A 7823-nucleotide genomic window follows, 5' to 3' on the forward strand; every position below is an offset into this window, starting at 1 on the left:
ATGATAAACAAAAAAAGGTCATTCCGTTAAAAAAAAAACGTTACTGTGAGTAAAATATCAGAAAATATGACCTTCAGAAAAGGAGAGAATAAGATATACTTAAATTTAAAAAATTATTGCATTTAATCAATTTTGAATATTAGTCCTTGTTCTTGAATTTTGTACAAACTTATTAGAGGTGAGAAAATAACATATCTCAATGCGTACTAAAGAAAATTAGTAATTAAAGCGAAACTATTTTAGTGTCAATATAATTGTTATTTTAAGAAACATAAAATGTAACATCTTACACAATTCGTAACAGTCCATGTATACCCGTAACTAACGATAGACGTGCGATTAAAATACTCAAAAGAAAGAGTAAATCGTAATGTCAAGTATAACTTGAGACATATTTATAAACGTACTTCGTTCCTTACTTCTTGTCTTTTACACTACATGTAACACATTTCAACCATGAATTAAGCGACCTCACGATATGAATGTTGTAATCGAAAACATTCCAATCATATGATACTATTGATATTCCGACTTGATCTTCAGAATCTGGTCTTTAAATATCTGAAATTATTTTACATAAATCGAATCAATGTTAATGTTCATGAAATAGTTAAATAATTTCTGTAAATTACCTTCGTTTTTTGTATGAATGTTCTTTATATAAACATATTCTTGTTGTTCAACTTCTTCACCACTGATTGTTTTTACTAGTTCTTGAATCCCTACTTCCGATGGCAAACCGAGCAATTCACAACTACGTTTCCAGAATCGGCTTGCTAATTCAGCGTTACAAGCCTTTGACGAGGGTCTTGCTGTTCTGCAGTTGCTAAAAGATAAACATATATTGTAGAATTAAATCAAAATTTTCAAAGGAAGGCAATGTCCTCTCAGAGATTCAAATTACCATAATAGAGAACTGAATAAGAATTCTGTAATTAGAAACTTCTTATAAGCCTATTTTTACGCTATTATACAATTTTGGCATGGGTTCCGTCTGGAACACATAAAAGAACTACGTTTTTTTTATTACTTATTTATTTAAATTTTACAATTTGTCCAGTAGGACATTTGGTAAAATGTTATAGCGGTATACTAATATAACATGTGGGTGGCTACCCCCAGTGGGGTACCATCATCGTGTTTGTTAGGTTATGTCCTTGTGAGACCTGTTGGGTATTTCCTTTTTAATCTTCTTTTTATGCTTGATGTGTCGACCGTTTCCGCTGCCAGTCGGTTTGGGTGCGTTGCTATTCTTTCTCCGTGCCTTCTTGCACTTTTGTTAATCGCCTCCTTGACCGTTGGTATTCCCAGGTCTTACCGAATGTCCTCGTTCCTGACGTACCATGGCGCGTTTACTATTGTTCTGAGTATTTTCGATTGCGTTGCCTCTTTTTTGGTTATATGGCTCATTGCTGCTGTTCCCATAGTGCTATTCCGTAGGTCCAGATTGGTTTTATGACCATTTTATATATTTTTAGTTTGTTTTCTATGCTTAGTTTGGATTTTCGACTTGTTAGCCAGTACATCTGTCTCCTTGCCATCTGTATTTTGTCTATTGTTGCTTTAATATGCTGTTTTCATGTGAGTCGTGTATCTAAGTGGAGTCCTAGGTATTTGACTTGCCTTGTTTGTATTATGCGTGTGCCGTTTAGTACAATGTTTGGTGGTTTCCGTTTTCGCAGTGTGAATGTAATGTGTTTGCATTTATCGGGGTTTGCTTTAATTTGTTTTGCTTGAAGCCACTTTTCTATTTTTGTGATATGTTCTTGTAGTAATGTAACTGCTGTTGCAGGGTTAGTATGCCTGACTAGTACAGCTGTCATCCGCGAATGTGAGTATTTTGCTATTGTTAGTTGTTGGTATGTTTGCCGTGTATAATGTGTATAAAATTGGTCCTAGGACGCTTCCTTGCGGAACTCCTGCCTTGATTTCTTTAACTTCAGAGTATGTGTCTTTGATTTTTACTATGAAGCTTCTGCTGCTTAGGTATGATTTGATTAATTGGTATATCTGCCCCGGGAACTGTTTCCTGATTGATTGTAGTAGGCTAGTGTGGTTTATTTTATCGAATGCTTTTTCAATGTCCATAAAGAGTGCCGTGCAGTATTGTTTTGTTTCCAGCGCCTGTAGGATTTCATTGGCGAGTCTGTGCGTTTGTTCCATTGTGGGCTGTTTGTTTCTGAATCCGAATTGGTGATCCGGTATTAGTTGATTCTTCTCTATTATGGGTTTTATCCGATCGTAAATTATTTTCTCTAGTATCTTAGAGAACACCGGAAGTAGTGAGATTGGTCGGTAGGATTTGTTTTCGTGTGGGTCCTTGCCTGGTTTGGGTATCATTATGATTTGTGCCAGTTTTCAAGTTTTTGGAAAGTATTGTATTCTTAGTATTGCGTTAACTATTATTGTGATTTGTCTTATAGCTTTCGGCGGAAGGTTTTTCAAGATTTTGCTGTTAATTAGGTCGATTCCTGGTGCTTTATTATTTTTTGTTCTCTCAATTATGTTTCTGATTTCTTGTGCTGTTGCTTTAGGTATGGTGTAGTGATTGTCAGTTGGTGTACTAGTAGTTAGTGCATCCTCGTCCGTATGACTATTGTGGTTGCTGTTGTTGATGTTATGTGGGGTGAATGTGTTGCATAGGTGGTTGGAAAATTCTTCAGCTTGCTCTTCGTTGCTTCTTGCCCATGTGTTGTCTGCTCTTCTGATTGCTGGTACCATTTTTATTGTCTTCTTTATTTTTTTTGTGGCTTTCCATAGGGAGTAGTTGTAGTTCTCGTGAGCAGATAGTGACTCGATGAACTTTGTGAACTCGTTGTTGTTGTGTTCTTTTATTTTGTTTTTTATTCCTTTTGCGAGTTTGTTTAGGTGTTTTTTGGCGAGTTTTTTGTTTTCTTTTGTTCTGTGTTTTTGCCATTTTGCTTTCGTTTTTCTTTTTTCTGTAATTTTTTCGAGGATGTCTAGTGGAACTGTTTTTGTTTGTCTGTTGGTTGTTTGCGGTATAGTGGTTGCCCTTGCTGCTTCTTGGATAGTTTCTGTGAATATTGTTACTGCTTGATCGATGTGTTCATGTGTTTTCAGTGGGATGTTGCAGCTGATTTTGCTCTCTATTATTTCTTTGAATATTTGCCATATGGTGGTTGTATTGCATAGCTTCTCTGTGCTGCTGTAAAGTATTGGTTTGTTTCTGTATGTAATTATTATAAGCGTATGGTCGGAGGTAAGCTCGAGGCTGGGTGCTATGTTTAGTTTATTTGCGTTTAATCCCTTTGTAACTGCAAAATCGAGTAGGTCAGGTATTTTGTTCAGGTCTGTCGGCCAGTATGTCGGTCTTCCTGTGGATAATATATTGAGGTTATTGTTTCTAATGTATTTTCCAAGGTTCTACCTCGAGGTGTAGTGATTCTTGATCCCCATAGTGTGTGCTTTCAGTTGTAATCTCCAGCTGCGATATACTTGTCACCTAAGTGTTGAAAGTACTATTCCCACATTTGTGATGTAATTTTGTGTCGCGGCGGTACATATATACTGCTGACAGCTGTAAATGGTCGCTGTTACTTTGTACAGTAACGGTGGTTGCTTGTATATGTCCCTTACTAACCTGGCTGTATAAGTGATGTTTAATGTCGTTCTTTATTACTACTGCGGTCCCTCCGTGTGCTTTTCCTGAGGGATGCTTGGTATCATATATGGTGTAGTACAGTATTTTTATGTAACCTTTTGTACTGAAGTGTGTTTCTGATACAAGTAGTATGTCGATATTATTGTTGTACAGGAATGTTTTAGTTTCTAGGGCCCTTTGTTGTAGGCCGTTAGAGTTCCAGGCTGCTATTTTAAGCATGTCCATTTTTATTTTTTGCTCAGCATGTTAGTAAGTAGTTGTAGCATAACTGTTATTTGTTGTGTTAGCTGTCTGAGGACTGCATTTTGTTCGCTTATCATTTTTGTAAGTATTTCAGTGTTTTGATGGATTGTTTTAGTAGTTCTTTGATTTCTATAGTGTCGTTGCTGTGATTGTTCTGATTTTGATTGTCTAAGGGTGGCGACTGGTTGACTACTTGCGCTTAGCTTCGGCTACCAACGGTGTTAGTGTTACTGTGGTTATTGTTCATTACATGCTGTAGATTTGGTGTTGTCTCAGTTTCTGTTGCGCGTGAAGATTATTGTGTATCCTGTTTCGAAGCGGCGGAGACAGTTTACGTTGCAGTTGTTTTCTAACTACACAGCCTTTGTAACTGGCTGGGTGGTTTCCATTGCAGTTGTGGCATTTTACTTCATTTATTTTTCCCATGTATGGACAGTTTATTGTTAGGTTTTTCTGCGCATTTGACACACGCCGGGTTTCTGTTGCAGTAATTTTTTGTGTGTCCATATTGTTGACACCGCATACATTGCTGTATGTTTTTTTTGTGTCTGGGTGGCTCGGCTGTAATTATTGTGTTTAAAACTTTTTTAATTTCGAAAATTTCCTTGTTATTATTTTTAGGTTCGAGTTCTATTAGAAATAACGGTAATGGTTGTTTAGTATCAAATCTGGTTATTTTATTTATTGTTCTTACCTGATGTCCGATTGTGGCTAATTCCTCGCATATGTTACTTGTATTTGTCTTTGGGTGTAAACCTCTGATTACTGCTTTGTAGCTTTTATCAGTTTTGGGTTGGTAAGTATGATACCCAGCTTTTTTTTTCATTTAGTGCTTTTGTCACTTTCCTATAAATTTCTGGGGTATTAGTTTGTACTTTTACCTGATAGAATTTAGGTTGTTTAATGGTGTAATTTTCTTTTCCTGCCGTGCTGTTTAGCAGATCAATAAGGGGGTCTATTATTTTAACATCTATGTAGATATGCCATCTCTTCTGGCAGTGAGCTGAAGGAATTTTGTAAAGGAATTTCCTGTAGCCATTGTTGCCTTTCTGTTTCTATAGCCCTCCTAGCATTTTGTCTTTGAAGTTATTTTTCGCTTTTTGCTGGGAGTTACAGTCATCCAGCTTTCGTTCTGATGTGGTAGATCATTGTTGATATTATACTTTTCGTCATTATTTTGTGTAATTTCCATTTCTATTTCATTTATAACTGAGCAATCCTGAACTTCGTTTGTTGGTTTATTTGGGTTTGTTTTATCTACAGCTCTGTTTATAGAATATGTTTCGCCTTTATTTAGAATTCTTATTGGTGGTATTTTTGCATGTTTTCCATCATTTAGCGATTGGTTCTATTATGTTAAAGTCACTTTGCTTTCCCACTTGTCGCAATTACGGAGACACTGGTTCTCACGTCCGCCCATTTGCACATATTTACTTTGATTTGTACGTATACCAGGGATTCGCTCGTTTCTGTACATCCACTACTAAAATGAGTGTTACGCCATGCGTCTTACCATAGGTCATATTCTTAACTGTCGATCGCGGCACTATAATGTCGCAGACGGATCGTCGCGGCTGCCCGGCAAACAAACATTGTAGTGGCAAGCGCATGGTTCATTAAGCAGGGTTACCTCCAGAAACGTCGACTCGTGGCCGTTATTTTACCTCGCGTAAAAGAATGTGGCGTGATCCGAACGTAGTGGGGGTCGCCTTCCAGAAAAAACGGAAAAAATCGAAAGGCGTGCAGAACTTTTCAAGAAGTCGAACCGTCAACACATCTCATATATCGCGCATTACTTATCAACCAAAACGCAGTTACACTTTTTTGTTCCATTTATGTCTTCCTAGTTAATAAGTTGTTGAAATAAACTGTTAAGGAAATTCGAGGATTTGGGAATACAAATAATTGACTATATTTCCCACACAACAGTTATACATCTATATTACACTCTGAAGAACGTCTTGCACGCACGCTTGTCGCCAACCGACTATCCTAGATTCTTCTAACATCTGGCAACAGTCTTTTGTCTCCACTAAGGCCTTGACGCCCTCTAACCCTTACACACACACTCTCATGTACAGTGTAAATGTATCACTTCCCTAACATAAACATTAATTTATTTGTGTTAATTCTGTGGAATTTCATTTAACTGCCCTTATTATCATAATCGAAATAAGGGAATCGATCAGTTCGTGGCGTCAATTATTTAATCGTAACGGGAACTTACAACTCTCGTTGACGTGCTATCTCGCGATCGCGTCTCTCCGCGAACGGTCGAAACACTGAGTTTAGATGATGAAACGAGAAGCTCATCGGCGGAAAAACGTTATCCGAGTGAGTCCAGAGCCTGGGGATCCGCTGCTTCTCGACGGTCCTAGAAGTAAACCGTTCTCTTCGGGATCCTCTGACCGAATTCAAGCACGTTGCCAACTGCGTTTACGCTTCGACCACGGTTTCCAACGGACAACGGTCGACGATAGCGTTCTACTTTGCGAATAGAAACCGAAGGACGCGTACTTGTCCATCTCCTCGTCCAGAATTGGTCAGCGCGCGCGTACTTCCCTATCACCGATTTGAAATCGCGGCTATGTAGTTGAGCTCACGGCCACGAACAAATCCGCGTAACTCGGTCGAAAACTGCGTTGTGTGTTACTTTTACTGTTATTCCCCCACGAAAGCGATCTTCCTTTCCGTTTGCTTACTCGCTTTACTTCGATACTTATACGCCACCATTTCCCTCTCTGGTTCGTCGAGTCCACGATTTACCGGATTCCAGAGGGTCGATCGAACGAAAAATCTTTTCTTCAATCACTTGGCAGCGAAAGTGTTGTCGAGGTCTTTCGACAGATAAGAGATTTTTATCATTGCCGCTCGGCTGCCGGGCAACTTCGGTTGATAGAAAACGAGGCATTTTGGAAAAACTGGCCGTCGACGATCTCAAAATTTTTACAACGCAGCGTGAAAGTTTTCTTCAGTCGCGTGTAAGAACTTGCGTTTTACAACCACGAAACAAGAAGGAAACCGGATCTAGGAAAGTTTAGCACTCGTTCGTTCGTGTAATAAGATATTTTTATTCCCTTTTATTTTCGGGGTAAGGTATTACGCAGGGCTATTTCGAGGGTTTCGTTTTGAACGAGTCGGGATGCGTTTGACGATTTGTTAGTTCAGCTCCGAGTCGAAAGTGTTTCTTTTTTGTTTTTCTTCTTCGTTTCTTCTTTCCTTACAGTCGCTTCGTTAGTAGGCGAAACTAGGACGCGCGGTCGTATTTGCCACGAACAGAGGCAACGAAACGTTTCGTTGCGACGCGAAAGTTGGCCCGATACAAGGCGAACAGAATTAATAATTGCAAGCTCCACCTGGAAAATTCTATGTGTTTGCAAGGAAAGCTATCTACAACAGATTTTCCGGTGTCAAGAAAGGAAGAAAGTGTAAATAGTGAAATCTACAGCGAAACAAACATAATCTTTTGGATGCGTTGCGATTCTTCAAATGATCTAATATGAAAAATAGTTTTGTTAGGGAAGTGATACATTTACACTGTACATGAGAGTGTGTGTGTAAGGGTTAGAGGGCGTCAAGGTCTTAGTGGAGACAAAAGACTGTTGCCAGATGTTAGAAGAATCTAGGATAGTCGGTTGGCGACCAGCGTGCGTGCAAGACGTTCTTCAGAGAGTAATATAGATGTATAACTGTTGTGTGGGAAATATAGTAAATAATTTGTATTCCCAAATCCTCGAATTTCCTAAACATGGTAGCAGAGCGTGGTTACTAGTTTTGCAAGATATTTAGTGCGTGGTTACGATCTTGCGAGTGAGTTTTCAGTAAAGAAAAAAAAACTTTCAGAGGAACAAAATATACTTCGAGCACGTAGGAACGCTTGAGTAAGAAGAGAAAAAAAAAGAAGAATCAATTAAAATGGAGAGATCGGAAATCATGATACCTATATTCGATGGTGAGG

At 38.5% G+C, this 7823-nt stretch overlaps 1 long non-coding RNA gene across 1 annotated transcript; it reads right to left on the reverse strand.

The window, feature by feature from the left end:
• Nucleotides 1–237: 237 nt before the first annotated feature.
• Nucleotides 238–674, reverse strand: LOC117242206. The gene is made up of 2 exons (XR_004495201.1): nt 633–674; nt 238–561 (listed from the first exon to the last, which is right to left on the reverse strand). It is a non-coding gene; the product is annotated as an uncharacterized LOC117242206 (long non-coding RNA).
• Between the last annotated feature and the right edge of the window lie 7149 nt (nt 675–7823).

Source organism: Bombus vosnesenskii, unplaced genomic scaffold (assembly GCF_011952255.1).
Source record: "Bombus vosnesenskii isolate JDL3184/JDL3185 unplaced genomic scaffold, Bvos_JDL3184-5_v1.1 scf7180000016266, whole genome shotgun sequence".
Lineage (NCBI taxonomy): Eukaryota > Metazoa > Arthropoda > Insecta > Hymenoptera > Apidae > Bombus > Bombus vosnesenskii.